The sequence below is a fragment of the Mobula hypostoma genome, chromosome 1, assembly GCF_963921235.1.
Source record: "Mobula hypostoma chromosome 1, sMobHyp1.1, whole genome shotgun sequence".
NCBI lineage: Eukaryota > Metazoa > Chordata > Chondrichthyes > Myliobatiformes > Myliobatidae > Mobula > Mobula hypostoma.
Window position 1 is genome coordinate 252360216 of NC_086097.1, and position 23245 is coordinate 252383460.

At 47.1% G+C, this 23245-nt stretch overlaps 1 protein-coding gene across 1 annotated transcript in view; it reads left to right on the plus strand.

Annotated features, from left to right (window-relative positions):
• Positions 1 to 1502: 1502 nt before the first annotated feature.
• plekhf2 (pleckstrin homology domain containing, family F (with FYVE domain) member 2) overlaps positions 1503 to 23245 on the plus strand; it is a 41895-nt gene continuing 20152 nt past the window's right edge. Inside the window, exon 1 of the mRNA XM_063067328.1 lies at positions 1503 to 1644. The gene's annotated coding sequence lies outside the window, so the exon portion shown is untranslated. The remainder of the gene's footprint in view (positions 1645 to 23245) is intronic.

Genomic DNA, 23245 nt, shown 5'->3' on the forward strand with positions numbered 1-23245 from the left:
ACACACATTACACGTACGGCGGGAGGAGAGAGAGCAGCCCGCCGCGCTTGCGCAGCCCTCCGGTGAAAAATGTTATCGTATCTGTTAAATAGGGGCCATGGACAATTCTGATTTGATGGAGACAGACGTGAAAGCACAGAGGAACATCTGGAGAAATTTCTGAAACACTCGTTTGCTGCTGTCATTACTGTGCGGTCGGGAATCTTCCGGAGGGAAGGCCTCAAAATCCCTGGCTTTGCCTGCTGTTGGCGACCAAGATTGAGGCCGAATTATTCGGACAGAGATGGCGCTCAGTACTCGATGTCGGAGAGCTGATTGGAGGCTCGAAGTTTTCGGATGACTCAGAGTCGGATTGTGGCCGGGAGAGTTTTTCTTCCTTCTCCCGTCTGTGTGAGATGTGGGACATTTAAGAGACTTTGAACTTTTACTGTGCTCATGGACTTCTTCATCAAGTTATGGTATTGTTGCACTGTTGTAACTACAGGTTATAATTATGTGGTTTTGTTAGTTTTTTCAGTCTTGGTCTGTCCTGTGTTTTGTGATATCACACCGGAGGAAATACTGTATCATTTCTTAATGCTTGCATTACTAAATGACAATAAAAGAGGACTGCGCGTCTTCATAATCTAATCCAAAGTACTATTACCACAAATAATATTTGTCGGTAAATAATATTGTCGGTCAGGGTTGACCTGTCTAGATACTGCAAACCTGGGCAGTACGATATGGAGAACAAGCTGTTGCCCGTGTAGCAAGCTCCACCTCTCCACACATCTGATGAACCCAAAGGAACCGATATGGCTTAACACCAGCAGCATCACAGGAGTTGCCAGTCAACATTGAAATCAATGGAGGACTGCCTAAGGGACTCCAGCTCCGGATTTTTTTCCTCGGGGTTTACTCCCGAAGCCTATGTGCGTATGGCAGCAAGGCAGCGGAGGTTTGAGATCAGAGTTTTCGAGTCAGAAAGTAAACGATAGGTCTTGGCCTGAAACGTCGACTGTACCTCTTCCTAGAGATGCTGCCTGGCCTGCTGCGTTCACCAGCGACTTTTATGTGTGTTGCTTGAATTTCCAGCATCTGCAGAATTCCTGTTGTTTGTTAGTGGCAGAGTTCAGAAGTTTTATAACCTGAGGGATGAAGCTGTTTCCCTCCCGAGCAGTCCTTGTCCCAATGCTAGATACCTCCTGCTTGATGGTAGCAGTCAAGGAGATTGTTGGTCAAATGGGAGGGATTATTGACAATGCTAAGGGCCCTGCGTACGTAGTGTTCGTGATGGATGCAAAGGAAAAATGGAACAGCATAGACCAGTCGGGCCGAACGGACGTTTCCGCGGTATGCGGCGCTGCACATGCGTGGATGTGGGTCGATACGAGAAGGTGAGTAGTGGGAATGACGTTATCCTCACGTGAGGCGGGAGGATTCCCTCACGTGACTTGGGAGGATTCCCTCCCGTTTACGTCGGGCGGTTGGGAATTGCGTGCCCACGTCGCGGGCGACGCACGGGCGCTCGCCACCCCGATACCGATCCTCTCGACGCCATATTGCGAGCCGCCGGGGGAGGAGAAGGAGCCGGAGCCGAGGGCGAGTTCCCGGGTGGAGCCAGTACGGCAGACAGCGAGCGAGGGCTTGACGAAGTCAATGGTGAGTTTCCGAGCGAGGGGGCCGTATGTGACTGAAGTGTTTGAGGTGTCGGGGTGTTGTTGGCGGCGGCTCCGGGACAACTCCGGGGCTGTTGCTGGCGGCGGCTCCGGGACATCTCAGGGGGTGTTGGCGGCGGCTCCGGGACAACTCCGGGGCTGTTGGCGGCGGCTCCGGGACAACTCCGGGGCTGTTGGCGGCGGCTCCGGGACAACTCCGGGGCTGTTGGCGGCGGCTCCGGGACAACTCCGGGGCTGTTGCTGGCGGCGGCTCCGGGACATCTCAGGGGGTGTTGGCGGCGGCTCCGGGACAACTCCGGGGCTGTTGGCGGCGGCTCCGGGACAACTCCGGGGCTGTTGGCGGCGGCTCCGGGACAACTCCGGGGCTGTTGGCGGCGGCTCCGGGACATCTCAGGGGGTGTTGCTGGCGGCGGCTCCGGGACAACTCCGGGGCTGCCGAGATGTTGGCGGCGGCTCCGGGACAACTCCGGGGCTGTTGGCGGCGGCTCCGGGACAACTCCGGGGCTGCCGAGATGTTGGCAGCGGCTCCGGGACAACTCTGGGGTTGTTGGCGGCTCCGGGGCTGCCGAGATGCTGGCGGCGGCGGTTGCTGCTCCGGGCCCCCGGACGCAGGGAGTAACGGCTGGCATTTCACCGTTTGGGTGGTGAAGAATGGCCGGGGCGGGATCGTTAACGTTGGAGCTCGTGGTGCTTCTGATTCGATTGAACGAATAACAACCGCGCGGCTGGAGCTGGGCGGCCCCGGACCCTCCCCACATCATCGCCGGTCTCTTCCACTCCTTCCGACTGTCAGTGCTCCCGCTGTCCTGGTTCCTTAACCCCAGTCGTGTCCCCGATACTCCCCACCCTCTCCTGTCACTGTTCCCGTGTCCCCGATACTCCCCACCCTCTCCTGTCACTGTTCCCGTGTCCCCGATACTCCCCACCCTCTCCTGTCACTGTTCCCGTGTCCCCGACACTCCCGTCCCTCTCCTGTCACTGTTCCCGTGTCCCCGACACTGCCCACCCTCTCCTGTCACTGTACCCCTGTCCCCGACACTCCCTACCCTCTCCTGTCACTGTTCCCGTGTCCCCGATACTCCCCACCCTCTCCTGTCACTGTTCCCGTGTCCCCGATACTCCCCACCCTCTCCTGTCACTGTTCCCGTGTCCCCGATACTCCCCACCCTCTCCTGTCACTGTTCCCGTGTCCCCGATACTCCCCACCCTCTCCTGTCACTGTTCCCGTGTCCCCGATACTCCCCACCCTCTCCTGTCACTGTTCCCGTGTCCCCGACACTCCCGTCCCTCTCCTGTCACTGTTCCCGTGTCCCCGACACTCCCGTCCCTCTCCTGTCACTGTTCCCGTGTCCCCGACACTCCCGTCCCTCTCCTGTCACTGTTCCCGTGTCCACGACACTGCCCACCCTCTCCTGTCACTGTACCCCTGTCCCCGACACTCCCTACCCTCTCCTGTCACTGTACCCCTGTCCCCGACACTCCCTACCCTCTCCTGTCACTGTTCCCGTGTCCCCGACACTGCCCACCCTCTCCTGTCACTGTACCCGTGTCCCCGACACTCCCTACCCTCTCCTGTCACTGTACCCCTGTCCCTGACACTGCCCACCCTCTCCTGTCACTGTACCCCTGTCCCTGACACTCCCTACCCTCTCCTGTCACTGTACCCGTGTCCCCGACACTCCCTACCCTCTCCTGTCACTGTACCCGTGTCCCCGACACTCCCTACCCTCTCCTGTCACTGTACCCCTGTCCCCGACACTCCCTACCATCTCCTGTCACTGTACCCCTGTCCCCGACACTCCCTACCATCTCCTGTCACTGTACCCCTATCCCCGACACTCCCTACCCTCTCCTATCACTGTACCCGTGTCCCCGATACTCCCGTCCCTCTCCTGTCACTGTACCCGTGTCCCCGACACTGCCCACCCTCTCCTGTCACTGTACCCGTGTCCCCGACACTCCCTACCCTCTCCTGTCACTGTACCCCTGTCCCCGACACTGCCCACCCTCTCCTGTCACTGTACCCCTGTCCCCGACACTCCCTACCCTCTCCTGTCACTGTACCCGTGTCCCCGACACTCCCTACCCTCTCCTGTCACTGTACCCCTGTCCCCGACACTCCCTACCCTCTCCTGTCACTGTACCCCTATCCCCGACACTCCCGTCCCTCTCCTGTCACTGTACCCGTGTCCCCGATACTCCCGTCCCTCTCCTGTCACTGTACCCGTGTCCCCGACACTCCCGTCCCTCTCCTGTCACTGTTCCCGTGTCCCCGATACTCCCGTCCCTCTCCTGTCACTGTACCCGTGTCCCCGACACTCCCGTCCCTCTCCTGTCACTGTTCCCGTGTCCCCGACACTCCCGTCCCTCTCCTGTCACTGTTTCCGTGTCCCCGACACTGCCCACCCTCTCCTGTCACTGTACCCCTGTCCCCGACACTCCCTACCCTCTCCTGTCACTGTACCCGTGTCCCTGACACTGTCCGCCCCTCTCCTGTCACTGCACCCGTGTCCCTGGGCACTGCCCACTTTCTCCTGTCACTGTACCCGTGTCCCTGACACTCCCTACCCTCTCCTGTCACTGTACCCGTCCCTGGGCACTGCCCACCCTCTCCTGTCACTGTACCGGTGTCCCTGGCACTGCCCACCCTCTCCTGTCACTGTACCCGTGTCCCTGGCACTGCCCACCCTCTCCTGTCACTGTACCCGTGTCCCTGGCACTGCCCACCCTCTCCTGTCACTGTACCCGTGTCCCTGGGCACTGCCCACCCTCTCCTGTCACTGTACCCGTTTCCCTGACGCTCCCTACTCTCTCCTGTCACTGTACCCGTTTCCCTGACACTCCCTACTCTCTCCTATCACTGTACCTGTGTCCCCAGGCACTGCCCACCCCTCTCCTGTCACTGTACCCGTGTCCCCGACACTCCCCACCCTCTCCTGTCACTGTACCCCTGTCCTCGACACTCCCCACCCTCTCCTGTCACTGTACCCCTGTCCTCGACACTCCCCACCCTCTCCTGTCACTGTACCCGTGTCCCCGACACTCCCCACTCTCTCCTGTCACTGTAGCCGTGTCCCCGGACACTGCCCACCCTCTCCTGTCACTGTACCCGTGTCCCCGGGCACTGCCCACCCTCTCCTGTCACTGTACCCGTGTCCCCGGGCACTGCCCACCCTCTCCTGTCACTGTACCCGTGTCCCTGGCACTGCCCACCCTCTCCTGTCACTGTACCCGTGTTCCTGGGCACTGCCCACCCTCTCCTGTCACTGTACCCGTCCCTGGGCACTGCCCACCCTCTCCTGTCACTGTACCGGTGTCCCTAGCACTGCCCACCCTCTCCTGTCACTGTACCCGTGTCCCTGGCACTGCCCACCCTCTCCTGTCACTGTACCCGTGTCCCTGGGCACTGCCCACCCTCTCCTGTCACTGTACCCATTTCCCTGACGCTCCCTACTCTCTCCTGTCACTGTACCCGTTTCCCTGACACTCCCTACTCTCTCCTATCACTGTACCTGTGTCCCCAGGCACTGCCCACCCCTCTCCTGTCACTGTACCCGTGTCCCCGACACTCCCCACCCTCTCCTGTCACTGTACCCCTGTCCTCGACACTCCCCACCCTCTCCTGTCACTGTACCCCTGTCCTCGACACTCCCCACCCTCTCCTGTCACTGTACCCGTGTCCCCGACACTCCCCACTCTCTCCTGTCACTGTAGCCGTGTCCCCGGACACTGCCCACCCTCTCCTGTCACTGTACCCGTGTCCCCGGGCACTGCCCACCCTCTCCTGTCACTGTACCCGTGTCCCCGGGCACTGCCCACCCTCTCCTGTCACTGTACCCGTGTCCCTGGGCACTGCCCACCCTCTCCTGTCACTGTACCCGTGTCCCTGGCACTGCCCACCCTCTCCTGTCACTGTACCCGTGTCCCTGGGCACTGCCCACCCTCTCCTGTCACTGTACCCGTGTCCCTGGGCACTGCCCACCCTCTCCTGTCACTGTACCCGTGTCCCTGGGCACTGCCCACCCTCTCCTGTCACTGTACCCGTGTCCCCGACACTCCCCACTCTCTCCTGTCACTGTACCCGTGTCCCCGACACTCCCCACCCTCTCCTGTCACTGTACCCGTGTCCCTGACACTCCCCACCCCTCTCCTGTCACTGTACCCGTGTCCCTGGGCACTGCCCACCCTCTCCTGTCACTGTACCCGTGTCCCTGGGCACTGCCCACCCTCTCCTGTCACTGTACCCGTGTCCCTGGGCACTGCCCACCCTCTCCTGTCACTGTACTAATAGTTTTTACATTGGAGTTTTGTAATATAGCCAAGAGGTGATAATTACTAGTCTTGAGCATAAACTTTTTCTCTAGTGACTGAAGTTTCACCATGATGTCTGTGAGCCACTCCCAAGTTTTCATATTTTGGGTCTGGTTGTGTGAACTTGAACTTCACTTTATTTCTGGGTGTGTGCTTTCTCACCAGACTGGTATTGTGAGCTGCTGTTCATTATACAGGTTGTCGTACAAAACTGGAATTGTTTACATTTGGTGCTTGTATCTAATGTAGTCAAATCAGCTGACACTTCTATCAGGCAAACAGTTGAAATAAGATTTTTAAAAAGACATATTTCGCTTAGAGAAGGTACATTATTGTGGCAGCGCTCCTTCCTCTGAATCAGCTGTTGCAGGAGGGTTTTGAGTCAGATTTCTGGGTATCACAAACAAATTGAGGAGCGGTTCAGATTTATAGGAGCGGATTCTGGCCATTCAGCCATGATTCATGGCTGATTTGTTACCCCTCTCAACCTCATTCTTCTGCCTTCTCCCTGTGTCTTTTGATGCCTTGACTAGCCATGAGCCTATCAACCTTTGCTTTAGATATGCTCAGTGATGGGGCCTCCCCTGCTGCCCGTGGCAATGAATTCCACATTTGTATCACATTTACACAAAGGTAATATTAGGAATTTGAAATTTTTGAACAGTCAGTTGAAATGGAAAATTAGGACCTCATGGAACCTTTGTATCATGACAGGTGATCTGCCCTTAGAATTGTCCATGATCCCTCCCATCTGTCCCACGATCTCTTTGATCCCCGACCATCAGCCAGGAGGTATGTAGCATTAGGATGCGAAACAGCTTCTTCTCCCAGGCCGTGAGACTTCTGAACTCCCTGCCACCACCCAGGTCTCATCACGTGTACAGCGTTATACTATTTATTTTTTAAATTTGTATCATAAATGCATCCTATGCTAAATGTCAATCTTCTGTAATACATTTTATGTATTTATTTGTGGTAATATAACTTTGTGTGTGAGTTGTATGTACTCTTGTGCACTCTGGTCAGACTAACATTTCATTTGGCAGTATACATGTGTACAGTTGTATGACAAAAAACTTGAACTTGGAAGTTATAGATTGAATATTGGACATGTTTAAGTATTTTGATGATCTGTTCCTGTTCAAATGCCTGTGATGGTTCGTTTATGATTGCTCTGATGTACGGTTAGTTGGCACTGTATGATAAGACCGTAAGACATAGGAGCAGAATTAGGCCATTCAGCCCATTAAATCCGCTCCTCCATTTCGTCTTGGCTGATTCCGGATCGCATTCAACCCCGTTCACCTGCCCTCTCACCATATCCCTTGATGCTCCAACCAGTCAGGAATCTATCACCTTCCACTTTGAATATACTCTACCCACAGACCTGGCCTCAACCACAGTCTGTGGCAGATTCACCACTCTTTGACTAAAAACATTCCTCCTTACTTCTGTTCTAAAAGGTTGCCTCTCAATTTTGAGGCTGTGCCCTCTAATTCTGGATACCCCCACCAGAGGAAACGTCCTCTCCACATCCACCTTATCTAATCCTTTCAATATTTGGTAGGTTTCACTGAGATTCCCTGTATTCTTCTAAATTCCAGTGAGTGCAGGCCCAAAGCTGCCAAACACACATCGTATGTTAAACCCTGTAGTGCTTTATTTTTGGTTATTGCTTATTCAGACTCATTTATTGATGAGAACTTTTATAATTTTATTTTAAAACTGCATTACAAAACCATTTCATCTGCACTGGGTTGAAATTAAGCTCTTTAAAATATGAGCACATTATTTAACTTACCAGCTGTTCCTCCGTTCATGTCAGTTTTGAATTAGAGTAGCACAGGGGTTAGCGTGACATTATTACAGCTTGGGGTGTTGGAGTTCAATGCCAGTGCTGTCTGTCAGGTGTTTGTATGTTCTCCCTGTGAACTGAATGCTCCGTTTTCCTTCCACATTCCAAAGACCTACTGTTTTTGGTCATTGTAAATTGTCCTGTGATTAGGCTGGGCAGCGTGGCTCCCCGCTGTATCTCTAAATAGATCATAAATGATGGTGTTTCCACAGCCCTCCCTCCTACTCCTTGCACACTCATGACTCTGTGGGCACATTTTGCTCTAACTTCATTGTAATGGGCTACATTCAAATAACCCTGAGTCAGATTATTGCATAGAGCTCAGTAACATGTTGTCATCACAACACCCATTTCCCCAATGTCAGCAAAACAAAAGAGCTTTTCATTGACTTCAGAAAGGGGGCAGTGCACATTCTCCTGTCTATATCAATGGGGTTAAGAACTTCAAGTTTTTTGGTGTGAACATCACTAGCCTGTCCTGGCCCAACCATGTTGCTATCATGGCCAAGAAAGCTAACCAACACCTCTACTTTGACAGGAGGCTAGAGTAATTTAGTATGTCCCTGTCAATTCTTGTCAATTATTTATCGATGCACCATAGAAAACATTCAGTCCGGATGCATCACAAGCGAGAGAAAATCTGCGTGTGCTGGAAATCCAAGCAACACACAGTGCTGGAGGAACTCAGCAGTCCAGGCAGCGTCTATGGGAAAAAAGTACAGTCGACGTTTTGGGCCGAGACCCTTCATCAGGACTAGAGAAAAAAAGGTGACTCTGACTTCCCATCTTTTTTTTCCCTAGTCCTGATGAAGGGTCTCAGCCTGAAATGTTGACTGTTTACTTTTTTCCATAGGTGCTGTCTGTTTGCGTCACAGCTTGATACGGCAGTTACTCTGTACATGACAGCGTGAAACTGCAGAGTTGTGGACACGACACGGCACACAACACAAGCAATAAACCAATGCAAATGATGGTAGATTTAAATGATAAACAAAGATTGAGCAAATTGGTTTCAGTTTCAATGGATAGAAACATTTTGCAGTTAAATATTTCAGTAGAGTCTTTTAAATTGTAATGTAATTTGTAAAGGCTGTAATCTCGGGATTACTGCCTGTCCTCTGACAGTGAGTATAGGAACAGAATGAGGTGGAGGATAAATGTGTGGCTGAGGGATTGGAGCAAGGGGCAGGGATTCAGATTTCTGGATCATTGGGACCTCTTTTGGGGCAGGAGTGACCTGTACTAAAAGGTCAGATTGCACTTGAATCCGAGGGGGACTAATATCCTGGTGGGGAGGTTGCTAAGGATATTGGGGTGGGTTTAAACTAGAATTGTTGGAGGGTGGGAACTGAACTGAAGAGACGAAGGAAGAGGTGGTTGGCTCACAAATAGCGAAAGCTTGGAGACAAGTATGAGAGGGAGGATAGGCAGGTGATAGAGAAGGGACGCGCTCAGACTGATGGTTTGAGATGTGTCTATTTTACTGCATGAAGCATCATGAACAAAATGGATGAGCTTAGAGCGTGGTTCAGTACTTGGAGCTATGATGTTGTGGCCATTACAGAGTCTTGGATGGCTCAGGGACAGGAATGGTTACTTCGAATGCCAGGCTTTGGGTGTTTCAGAAAGGACAGGGAGGGAAGCAAAAGAGGTGGGGGTGTGGCATTGTTGATCAGAGATAGTGTCACGGCTGCAGAAAAGGAGGAAGTCATGGAGGGATTGTCTGTGGAGTTTCTGGGTGGAAATCAGGAACAGGATGGGATCAATAACTCTACTGGGTGTTTTTTGTAGACCACCCAATAGTAACTGGGACATCGAGGAGCAGATAAGGAGACGGACTCTGGAAAGGAGTAATAATAGGGTTGTTGTGGGAGATCTTAATTTCCTGAATATCGATTGGCATCTCCCAAGAGTGAGGGGTTTAGATGGGGTGGAGTTTGTTAGGTGTGTTCAAGAAGGTTTCTTGACACAATGTGTGGATAAGCCTACAAGAGGAGAGGTGTACTTGATCTGGTATTGGGAAATTAACCTGGTCAGTTGTCAGATCTCTCAGTGAGAAAGCATTTTGGAGATAGTGATCCTATTTCTGCTATTGCCCATGGTAAGAATAGTGTGCTTTTCAACCTGCAATTTGATAGTGTTGTGTTTTGCTGAAACAGTTCAGTTGTAGATTGCCAAGGGGAAGAAGAAGAATAAAGCCCTTAACTCCAAGTGGAGTCACCGGAACGTCGTCATGATGGCGTTTTTTTTAGCAGGCTTTCTTATTTTTACGAGGCTGAGTTGCTAGCTCGATGCTTAACCCAGCGCAGATGGAAAGCGTGCAAGGGAGCCAGCTGGATTCGAACTCAGAAGTCCGGCACTGATGCCACTACGCCACCAGCCAGCTTGCCAAGGAGAGCCTCCTAATATAATTAGTTCATAGGTAACAAACATAAACTTGTATTTGGACGTCACTGAATCAAGTATAACAATGATTGAAAAACTCAACCTTTTGGTCATCAGTGCACACAATTAAGTGTGGCATTATGCAGATTGGTGGGAAAAGAAGGACAGATTTTGTATGGAAATGTTACAGTAATTTGACCAATGCAATGGAGCATGATTGGTTGAAAGTTTCAGTATGTTTCGATGGGTACATTTAATGTCAGAAAAATTTAGACAATATACATCCTGAAATTCTTTTTCTTCGTGAAAACAGGAGTACCCCAAAGAATGAATGACAGTTAAACGTTAGAACCCCAAAGCCCCTCTCCCACACACAAGCAGCAACAAGTCAACAACCCCCCCCAACTACCACCAGCAAAAAAGCATCAGCACCTTCCATCGAGCACTCAAGTGTGCAGCAAAGTATCAATAAAGACACAGACTTGCAGTACCCCACAAACTACTTGTTCACCAGGCTCTCTCTCTCCCTAATAAGGGAAAAAGAGATGTCCCCGTTTCACAACGAGAGGGGAGATATACAAATAACTCACTGATTTATGACGTTAAAAGCCTGTTGCATCGCTTTTTCCAAGTTCTGCACCGAGAGTGGGCACCAAAAAGATGCCGCTGTCCGGGCATGCAACCCACGGCAGCTAACCTGCTACTCCAGATCCCGCGATGCATCAGTCTGAGGCACCGGCCTAGAATCAGCACGGCCCCAGAGCCATGAAATCCTGGAACCCTGAAGGCACGCTAGTCTTCCAGGCTGCGTCCTTGGGATATCAAAAAGCAGCTGGTCACGAGGCCCTGAGAGCGGGCCCCATTCCCAGGAAGGGAGAGTTAGATTGACCTTGGAGTATGTTAAAAGGACAGCACAACATTATGGGCTGAAGGACCTGTGCTGTGATGTTCTATCTTCTAATTTCTACTTTATGTAGAACTTGTATATAGCACAGAGGTTCCTTAAGGTTATCTTAATTGGGGATAAGCTTTCACTACCTTTTATATTCTCCCGATGCTCTCAAATAACCTCTGAGAACCAAGTCCATCCCCTGGCCTTTACATGTGACATAGCTTCTAAGCCTGATGGGAGAAGGGGAAAAGGCGGGATACTGATGCCCTAAAACCAGTCACTTCTGGCAGATGGGCCTCATCATCTGTGGTTCGCAGCTCATTTAGGAGAAGGAAAACTCTGATCTCAAATCTCCATTGCCTTGTGGCTTTACCCACTCGTGGGAAGGGTTCAGGAGTAAACCCTGAGGAAAAATCCCTAGCTGGAGTACCTTTGGCAGTGCTCCATTGAGTTCAGTGCTGACTGGCAACTCCTGCGACACTGCTGGTACTAAACTGTATTGGTCTCTGCTGTTCTGCTCCGTGGGCAACAGCTTGCTCTCCATATTGTACTGACCTGACTTGCGTATCATGTAGACAGCTGGGACACAATGTCCATGGTAGATCCTGACCACCAGAGCCCTCATATAGCACAGCTTAGTGCAAGTTATGAAACAATTTTGTGTATCATTTCTCTAGTGGGTGTGAGATCAAAAATTTCACCACAGAAAGATTTAGCTCAGGGTGATGGTGTCAGGTTTTAATTATCTGATTCTCTTTTCCCGTTTTCATTCACAGACATTGAGAATTCAGCCTTGCAAAGAACTAGTAAATGTAGTTAGCCTAAGGTTGTTGGGATTTAGGTTATGGGTGTGAAGTTATCTGGTGGGAAGAAAGCAATGGTACTTCGAGGACCTTTGCACAGTTAGGAAGTGGGTGGTGTAAGCTACTATGCTGGGTGACCCAAGGTTCCTTTGCAATTACAGTTATCTCTGAGCCAGATTATCAGATTTAGAACTAACGACAAAAATATCAAGTTGACTGGAGAAACAGTCATGTAAAGCATTTTTATAATTTAGGAAGTTCTAGCAAGGGTAATTGTGAGGAGCTATACCGGAGAGATGGAGAAGGCAAGCCATGTGAGGAGTGATTGTGTGGAGGGAGGAGGAGTATATAAGAGAGTTGGCAGCTCTTAATATGATCCCAATCTGACTGCCTGATCCTGGTCCTCTCCCTTTCTCTCATTTCCCTGTCAGGGAACTGCAGAAGACTTGGACTTTTGTGTAAGAACTCCATGGAAGCCTACTTACTGTGTAGAAAACCAATGCAGCAGCAACAGGGGTAAAGTGTACAGGTCATGTAATAAGAGAGATTTAATTGATCATTTGCTTGAGGGGCTTTTTTTGGAAGAGTGATCATAATGTTATCAGGATTAGAACTTATTTTAGCCCAATTTGAAACCCAGATTGTACAAGAGAATAAAATGGGTAGTGTGCACCTGGGTGGCTGGAGTGTGGTATTAAACAGACAATGGCTAACTTGAGGAGTTTGATGAAATCGTCTCATGTTTCGTCAGTATTTTGTTTAATGAAGAAATGTGTTGATACATCTTAAGAGATGTATTGAGTTGATAATACAGCGAATGAGGAGAAAGATACCTTAGCTTAATTTACTGTGTTATGAATGTTTTTTTTTAAACTGAAGTAATCACTTTAGAAGCTGTCTACTCCCATCGATCTGCACCCAGACCATACCCCTACCATCCATGTACCTATCCAAACTTCCCTTAAACATTGAAATCGAGTTCACATGGATCATTTGTGCTGGCAGCTCATTCTACACTCATGACCCTCTGATTGAAGAGGTTTCCCTTTGTGTCCCCTTAAACATTTCATCTTTCACCCACACTTTATAGAACTTCAGTGTTACATCCCATCTCCTGTACTCAATCATGAGAAAATCTGAAGTCGCTGGAAATCCAGAGCAACCTGCACAAAATGCTGGAAGAACTCAGCAGGTCAGGCAGCATCTATGGAAAAGTGTAAACAGTCTGTTTCAGGCTGAGACCCTTCATTAGTCCTGCAGCATTACGTGTGTATCTTGTACTCTATACTTTGATTTAATAAAGACAAATTATTTGTCCTTTTTGCATATCCCTCATAGTAAAGCATTTTACAGGTACCTATTTTAAATGCATTTCCTGGTGCAATAATCAAACAATTAACAGCCGAATTGCATATAGCAGATTTTCCGGTCAGGAATGATTCAGTGATAAATATTGGGAGAGTTAACTAATACCCTTGTAATTCAAAACAGTGTCATGAGAAGACAGGCCAAGCTTTGAGATAATGCTGTATTGGAAACACAGCATTTCTAACAGTACACTAATATTTCCTCAGCTGAGAAGCATCTGCATGAACATTGTGTTCTATTTTCCAAAAGGAATTTGAACCCCTCCCTATTACACTAAGGAATGCTAGAATTGAGCCAGGGCCAACAGCATTAACTTTGGTTGCAAAAATACACTCAATACAAGTTATAACTCGACGTGAACATTACATGCAGCATCATAAAAAAAATTTTTTAATTTTTATGCTGAAAAGCCGTCCTCTATCCCTACCATTGATGCACTAATGGGCTGATTAAAAGTAGTACAATTGTTTTCTGCAGGTAACTTAAATTCAGATTTCTCACATGTATATCAAAACATACAGTGAAATGTGTCTTTTGTGTTAACCAACAGACCCATGGCTGTGCTGAGGACAGTCAGAGGTATCACCACACATTTCACTGCCAGCATAGCACGCCCACCACGTTCAGCAGAATGACACAGAACATGGCAACAACAAAAACAAGACAGGTCATTGGGTATATTTAAAGCAGAGCAGACTCAATAGACTTAAATAGCCTAATTCTGTTCCTATGCCTTATGGTGTAAACCAGGACAGCAGGAAAATAAGCTTGTTTCCCATATTTCCACCAACTCACACACAGGCCTACAACTCCAGGAAAGGCTACCTCAAGGCCTCCTGTCCCTGGTCCCAAAGCTCAGATTAGCTGAAAACATTTAAAAAGTGAACAGCGTCATTCTTTCTATAGAAAGTGTGGTTTAAAAACACTAATATTAAGGATTTGGGACTATAGTGGCTAGACAGATTGCTCTAAGCACAAGCTCATGTCTAACATTAAAACTAAAACTGATTTTTTTATTGTATTATATATTTAAAGATTTTTTTAATATTGTGTTCCTTGATTTATTTTTTGTGCTGTATCAGATCTGGAGTAACAATTTTGTTCTCCTTTACACTTATGTACTTGAAATGACATTAAATAATCTTGAATCTTTTTTCACACAATGAAAACAGCTACATCCTTGAATGAGCTAGAGCACAGTTTTGCTATCTAGCAAAGAACAGTATATTGTAAGAGAATGTATTGCTCTATTGTTGGATATTTAAGAGAGTAATAAAGAATTTAAAGCTTCCCCACACACTGTGCTTTTGTTTATTCCCCACTAAAAACCACCACGCTGCTATAAATAGAATTCTATTAATTTATGATTGAGCTCTGTACAGAATAATAGTAGCTGAGAATCCATATCCAAAGATACCACAAATTATCTTTCAAATGTGGTTCTGCTATTGTTGGAGCCCGTGATCTACATTTTGGTGGCATGTTTTTGGGCTGATTAAGCGAGCTTGTCTCTGTCCCTCTGTCTCTCTGGCAAGGTTTAATCGATGCTGTTAATGTCATTCACGTTATGATGTGTTTCTGGTTGCTTTTTTTTCCTGCTATTTTCATAGGGGCAGACTGACTCAATGGCCTGAAGTTAATGTATGGCACAGCGTTAGATTGAACTGAACTGAGGTATTTCTGGACTCTTTCGATGACTTGGGTTGATGTCTTACATGGTGTTTTTCTGCCATTTGTGTGATTTTTTTTGGTACGATGGGGGTTTGTTGTCTTTGAATGGGTGACATGGTGTTTCTTGTTTTGTGACTGTGAGAAGAGTTGCAGGGTTGCATACTCAGTACATAGTTTGAGAATAAATGTGCTTTGGATCTTTGATGTCGATTGGTTAAGAATCCCAATCAAAACAAAATAAACAAGAGGAAATCTGCAGATGCTGAAGACTCAAACGACACACACAAAATGTTGGAAGGATCAGCAGACCAGGCAGCACCTGTGGAAAGTGTAGAGTCAACGTATTGGGCTGAGACCCTTCATCAGAACTGGAGAAAAAAAAGATGAGAAGTCAGAGTAAAGGTGGGGGGGTGGAGGGGGGAGGAGAGGAAGAAATACAAGGTAGTAGGTAATACATGAAACTGGGGGAGGTGGAGCTGGACTAAAGAGCTGGGAAGTCGTTGCTGAAAGAGATAAAGGGCTGGAGAAAGTGGGATCTGAGAGCAGAGGGCAGAGGCCATGGAGGAAAGTGAAGGGGAAGGAGCACCAGAGGGAGGTTATAGTTTGAGAAATCAATGTTCATGCCATCAGGTTGGAGACTACCCAGACGGAATACGAGGTGTTTCTCCTGCATCCTGAGTGTGGCCTCATTGCAGCAGTAGAGGAGGCCATGGACTGACATGTCAGAATGGGGATGGGAAGTGGAATTAAAATGGATAGCCACTGGAAAGATGTGCTTCGTGGTGGGAAACAAAATAAACAGGTTAGAAAATGCCAGGAGCTCCACAGAAATCCTGTCTCATTAATCAAACTCTTGGATCCAAGTCATTTCTCATTGGAGTTGATATGTTTCATCAGCAGCCTCTCAGAACACCTCCGGCATACTGGATGTAGGTGCTACTGGATAGTAGTCATTGAGGCAGGTCACCATGTTCTCCTTAGGCTCCTTAGGTATGATTGAAGCTGCTTGAAGAAGGTGGGAACTCTGACTGCTAAAGCGAAAGGTTATTGATGTCAGCCAGTTGATCAGCACAGGTCTTTCGTACTTGGCCTGGTACCCCATCTGGGCCAGAATCTCTCCGTGGGTTCACCCTCCTGAAGGATGCTGTCACACCAGCTTCAGAGACTGAAATCACAGGGCTAACAGGGGCTGTAGAAGTTCGTGATTGAGCCTCCATGTTTTTTTTGGTCAAGGTTGATCACAGAAGGCATTGAGCTCATCTGGGAGTGAAGCCTTGTTGCCACCAATGTCACTTGGTTTCTCTCTGTAGGAGGTGATAGCATTCAAGCCCTACCACAGCTGTCGAGCATCCTTCAGTGATTCAAGTTCAATCCAGAATTACCACTTCATATGAGAGTTGGATTCCTGGACCTCTTGTATTCTACTTGGTCGACAGACCTGAATGCCGTTAATTGGGTCTCAGCAGACTGCGGTTCTTATGGTTCAACCAGGGCTTCTGATTGGGGAACACTGATTTTCTGGGGACACAATTGTTTGCGAATGTTTTATAAAGTCCATGACAATCACGGTTTATTCATTCTGATGCTCTGATGAGTCCGTGAACGTGGCCCAGTCCACCGACTCATAGCCATCCTGTAGCTGCTCACCTGCCTCCCATGACCACCTCTTTGTTGTCCCTATCACTGGAGCACTGGAGCCTTGCTCTTTAGCCTCTGCCTGTACACAGGTAAAAAGCAGACAGCCAAGTGATCAGATTTCCCAAAATGCCGTCTACGGATGGAACAGTAGGCATTCCAAATCATAGTAGAGCAGTGGTCCAGTGTGTTGGGATCCCTGATGCTGCAGTTTATGCGCTGATGATAAATAGGCAAAGATTTCTTCAAACAAGCCTGATTGCAGTCGCCGACTAATTTTTGAAATGCATCAGGGTGGACTGTTTCTTGTTTGGTGATGGTAGCATTTAATGTTATGTGTGTCTGATTAAGGTCATTGGGCAGAAATTGATAAAGTCCATGCCTTGATTAGTCAGGGCATGAAAAGATACAGGGAAAAGGCAGGATCTTGGGGCTGAGAGAGAAAGTAGATCAGCCATGGTGACATAACGGAGCAGACTCGCTAGGCCAAATTCTGCTCTGATATCTTATGGTCTTATGACGGCTTTTGGCAGTATGTAAACTGTGGTCAGGATCATGGAGGAGAACCTTCCTTGTAACAACGGGTGGCATTTCCCCAGCAGGTGATTGTTAAATCACTTCCAAGGTTTTCTTATCCACAAATATATACCCAATACAACCGTGTAGGAAGTATTTACTCACGTTAATTATAAATTTGTCATTTACCATCTTAAAATTTTGGCCCATTACCTGAACTAATTATTAACAAGGCCTTCCTTAAAGGCCTCATTCTGTACAGAGCAGTGGAGAAGCATAGCTGTGGTCAGCACTGGGGATTACTCACTCCTTCACCTCTGATCTTTAAACTGTAACTCAGGCTGGAACCCAGTGCTATTCAGAAGGTCCAGGCAAAAGACTGCACTGCCTCAAATTCAAACTGACCTACTGTCAGGAACCTCCAGTTCAAATGCCTTGCCATGGACTAGATGGGCTGAAGGGCCTGTTTCTGTGCTGTACTTTTCTATGACTCTATCATATTTTTGTCCAGTGTTTAACGATATGGTCATGGCTTCATCTCACTTGTGAAAATATTATGACGTGTTGTAATGTATGAATTTGACAAGAAGTCTTATAGTACTGTGCAAAAGTCTTAGCACATGTACATAGTTAAGGTGCCTAACACTTGCACAGTATTGTATTTGTCAATGTGGAGCGGAGAGCAAGTTTGTAAATATGGTGGGAGCAAAGAATGTTGGGAATGGTGAGGCTGGAGTCCTGCGGGTTGGGTGTGGGACAGGTGGCAGAGGAGTAGGGGTGACATGGGTGTAGACACCCAGTCCTGAGACACCAGGCAAGATCATTTGATTGCAAACAATTTATTTATTGATCATTACAGATGGTTTCTCTGGTTCTTCCTGCTCTTTCCCTCTCCCTTCCCCTTTTCTCAACCATGATTCCCCTCTCCCTACCCCTTTTCCACTCTCAGTCCACAATAGAGTTCCATATCAGAATCTGGTTTATCATCGCTCTCATATCATGCAATACGGTACAATATATATAATTACAATACCGAAGTCTGAGGCATGTACTGTAGGAGCAGAATTAGGCCAGTTTGCCCATCGAGTCTCCTCCACCATTCCATTATGTCTGATTATTATCCCTCCGAACCCCGTTATTTTGCCTTCTCCCCATAATGTTTAATGCCCTTACTAATTAAGAACCATGGTTATCTGTGGCAGTGAATTCCAGATTCACCACCCACTGGAGAAATTCCTCCTCATCGCTGTTCTAAATGGATCTGTCCCAGTTATGAGGCTGTGGTCCTCCGGTCCTAGGCTCCCCCAGCATAGAAAACATTTTCTCCACATTCAGTCAACCTTTCAATATGTGATAGTTTTCAATGAGTTAACCTTTTCATTTCTGGAATCATTCTCGCGAACCTCCTCTGGGCTTTATCCAAAATCAGCACATCTTTTTTTAGATAAGGTGCCCAAAACTGCTCGCCATGCTCTATAAATGTGAATCAAGACTATTGAAAGGCTTAAATGGAGTGGATGTGGAGAGGATTTTTTCCCCTAAGCTCCAGTGAGTGTAGGTTCAGCTATCAAATGCTCCTTATTTGCTGAGACTGCAGAATATTTTGACAAAATCTCAACAATGTCGAAGTTAAACACTTATTGCAGTTGTTTGTTGCCATGATGTGCATACTTGAAGCACAAAAGAGTGAAGATGAACAGTAAATGTATTGACAGGCAGAATGGCCGTTTGTTGATTGATTTCCTGTGTTAAATCTTCTGTTAATTTGAAGGCACGAGTTCCATTATTCCCTGTTCAATATAGGCAACAAAGTACTTACCGGACACTGACCATGAAGCAATTGGGTGCTTTGAAATTCTCCCATTTGCCAATCTTTTGGATGTATGCAGACTTTCCTTATTTAGCCACAGTTCGACAGTATGTACGCTAATCGGGTTGACCTTGGACTATTTCCTCAAGATGATCCAGAGCCTACGTTACTAATGGGCAATAAACCAATGTTCGGAGTAAATTTATTATCAAAGTACATATAAATCACCATGCATTACCGTAATTCATTTTCAAGTTCAGTTTATTGTCATTTAACTGAACACTTGTACACTGCAAATGAAAGAACATTCCTCTGGACTGAGGTGCATAACACAGTACATATAACTCACGCAACGCAAAGTAATATCACCACAAATTCATAAAATAGCTTCCAGAAGATTGACATTGAACGTAAGGTGCATTTACAGCACGTTTAAAAAGTAAAAAGTATAATACTGTTCTAATGAATAAATAACTGTCTATTGGTCTCCACTGAGAAGAGTCTCGACCCGAAGTGTCGACTGTCTATTCATCTCCATAGATGCTGCCTGTTCCTCCAGCATTTTTGTATTGGGTTTCCAGCATCTACAGAATTTCTTGCATATATAACACTATTAATGCTTCATACATGATGAGACCAAGGTGATTACAGGGAGTTCAGTAGTCTCATAACCTGATATTGAGTCTATAGGTTGTGGAGTCAGTTCAGTGTTGAGAGGAATGAAGTTATCCACACTGGTTCAAGATAGTTGAAGGGTAATACCTCTCTGAACCTGGTGGCATTGGACCTAAGGCTCTTGTACCTTTTTCCTGATGACAGCAGCGAAGAGAGAACATGGCCTGGATCCTTGATGATGGGTGGTGTTTTCTTGTGATGGTGTTTGTTGTAGATGGGGCTTTTCCTGTGATGGACCGGGCTGTATCCAGCACTCTGTAGACTTTATTCATTCCTGGGCATTGGTGTTTCCATAGCAGGCTTGAATGCAACCAATCTGAAAGTTGTGCAGAGTTTTAGATGACATGCTGAATCTGTGTAAATTTCTAAGAAAGTAGAGGCACTGCTGTGCCTTCTTTGTAATGACACTTATTTGCTGGTCCTAAGACAGATCTTCTGACAACACCAAGGAATTTAAGGTTAAACTCCATCTCTGATCACCTAATGGCTCATGGACCTCTGGTTTCCTCCTCCTGTAGTCCATAGTAGATAGATGGTGGCAATACCACATTTCAGTTGTGCCAGTGAATGACAAGTCACTTACTGCTGCTTCACTGACTGGCATGGAATTGTTGTCTGTGCTAAATCGAGGCAAAACTCAGACTTGACTTTTATTTATTCCAGCTGAAATAATGGCATTAATTATAGTCTGTCAATCTCTGAAAATTAACCTTGCAATTGTGGCCGTGTTCTTTCAGCCAGTGTGCCTGAGTGATCTGCCCACTTTTCCATGAAGGTTTTCGTTATGATTCTGATTTATTGCATGTCATAGCTAACAGTGTTGGTTTGAGTTCAGTTTTCCATGTCTAGTACATGATAGCTTAGCAGTGAGCCTACTGCCTTACAGCACCACTGATCAGGGTTCAATTCCCATTGCTGTCTGTAAGGAGTTTGTATGTTCTCCCTTTGACCACGTGGGGTTCTTCTGGGTGCTCCTGTTTGCTCCTACATTCTGGAGGTGTATGTTTTTTCACTGTATGTTTTGATATGATGGTGGTTGTCTGTCATGTCCGACAATGACTGGGAACTTGTGGAAGAGTTTTTAAAGTGGAAAAACTGTTGCACTGGGGCAGTTCCACTTTCTTGACCTTGGAAGTCGGGGTCCAGTGGTGCAAGTTGTCGTCCCAAATTGGGATCTTCCTTGGTTGGAGTGGATGACCATGACTCCTGTGCTTTGTCATAACCTTTGCTCTTCATGAAGTATTGCAGAACCACCTTCCTAGCCACTGGATCTCGCTGTAGATCACATCCAACCGGTCCTCTGGAGCTGACTTCAAACGCTAGTTCAGGTATGCCCCTATCTCACTGGGGTAGGAGGCGCACCAACTACCCTCACCTGGTTTAGCCACCTGTCAAAGTGATGTACTTACTGTCGTGTGGCCACTGTCACGTGCAAACAGCTACTTGGAGCCAATGGAGACCAAAGCTGAGTGAGCTGCCCCAGAATGGACATGACAAGCCCCTTCACCAGACGTACTACCCTTCCCTGGATACCTCATCCACCCCATGTTTTAATGTACATGTGACAAATAAAATTAATCTTTAAAATCATCAGTCTTCACTGGAAGATACTAGCAGTATGCCTGATGTTGTAGTGTGTGAAGGTGCAGTTACTGTTACAAGAGAGAAGGTGCTCAAAAAGCTGAAAGACCTAAAGGTACATAAGTCACCTGGACCAGAGGAACTGCATCCTAGGATTCTGAAAGAGATAGTGTTAGAGATTGTGGTAGCACTAGAAATAATCTTTCAAAAATCATTGGACTCTGGCATGGTGCCAGAGGACTAGAAAATTGCAAATGTTACTCCACTCTTTAAGAAAGGAGGAAGGCAGCAGAAAGGAAATTATAGACCAGTTAGCCTGACCTCAGTGGTTGGGAAGATGTTAGAGTCAGTTGTGAAGGGTGAGGTGATGGAGTACTTGGTGACACAGGACAAGGTAGTACAAAGTCAGCATAGTTTCCTTCAGAAAAAATCCTGCCCGATGAACCTGTTGGAATTCTTTGAGGAGATTACAAGTAGGATAGATAAAGGGAATGCAGTGGATGTTGTATATTTGGACTTTCAGAAGGCCTTTGAGAAGGTGCCACACATGAGACTGTTTACCAAGTTAAGAGCCCATGGTATTACAGGAACTAATTAGTTACTAATATGGTTAGAGCATTGGCTGATTGGTAGAAGGCAGCGAGTGGGAATAAAAGGATCCTTTTCTGGTTGGCTATCAGTGACTAGTGGTGTTCTACAGGGATCAGTGTTGGGGCCACTTCTTTTTATGCTGTAAACCAATGATTTAGATGATGGAATAGATGGCCTTGTTGCCAAGTTTGCAGATAATACGAAGATTGGTGACAGGTAGTGCTGAGAAAACGGGTAGAATGCAGAAGAACTTAGACAGATTAGGAGAATGGGCAAGGAATGCCCTGACAATTCAATGACCTATCAACGTCTGCCTTAAATAGACCCACTAACCTGGCTTCTACAGATGCCTGTGGCAACGAATTCCACAGGTTCACCACCCTCTGGCCAAAGAAATTCCTCCTCATCTCTGTTCCAAATGGACGCTCCTCTCTATCCTGAGGCTGTGTCCTCTGGTCTTCGACTCCCCTACTATAGGAAACATTCTCTCCACATCCCTTCTAGCTAGGCCTTTGAACATTCAAAAGGTTTCAGTAAGATCCCCTCATTCTTCAGAACTCCAGTGAGTACAGGCCCAGATCCATCAAATGCTCCTCAATGATCATACAATCAATCTTTGTATAGAAATTATCTTGTCTATTTATTTCTTTATTGCTTTTTTATTATTCCACCTTTATCTTACATGTTTTTTTTGTGTTGCACCAGATCTGGAGTAACAATTATTTCATTCTCCTTTACATTTTTGTGCTGGAAATGACATTAAACAATCTTGAATCTCTAACTTCACTCATGGCTTTACTTAGAGATTTTAACTTTGATCTGTCTGCTAATTTAAACGCTAGATTCTATACATGTACAAAACTTGTTCATACCTCTTTATGGATCATGACAACTGGGTCCTTTTTTTCACCCTCTTAAGTTCCATTTAAAGAAGCATAAATTCAGTTCTAGCGCTGGGCAATGAATGCTGCCTCAATAATTTACTATTCTCTTTAAGGATGAGGTATACTGTTTCCATAAACCACTATTACCTTTTTACCCAACCTGACTCATCTCTTTCCAGTCCACTACTGTTGTGACCGCTTTGCAGCCTGTCATGTGCATGGGTGAGACTTCTCCAGCAATCCTGCCACCTCCTGTCATCTTGAAGGGGCTTATCCAGCACCGTTCAAAGTACATTTGTCACCATATGCAATCCTGAGATCATAGGGCATCGGTGTTTCCATACCAGTATGACGCAGCCAGTCAATGTACTCTCCACCACACATCTGTAGATGTTTGTTAAAGTTTTAGATAACAAGCTGAATCTTTGCAAACTCTTAAAGTGGAGGTGCTGCCACACTTTCTTCGTAATTGCACTTGTGTGCTGGGCCCAGACAGGTCCTCTGAAATGATAACGCTAAAGAATTTCAAGTTGCTGACTTTCTCCACCTCTGATCCAACGGGGACTGGCTCATGGACCTCCAGTTTCCTCCCTCTGAAGTTAATAAT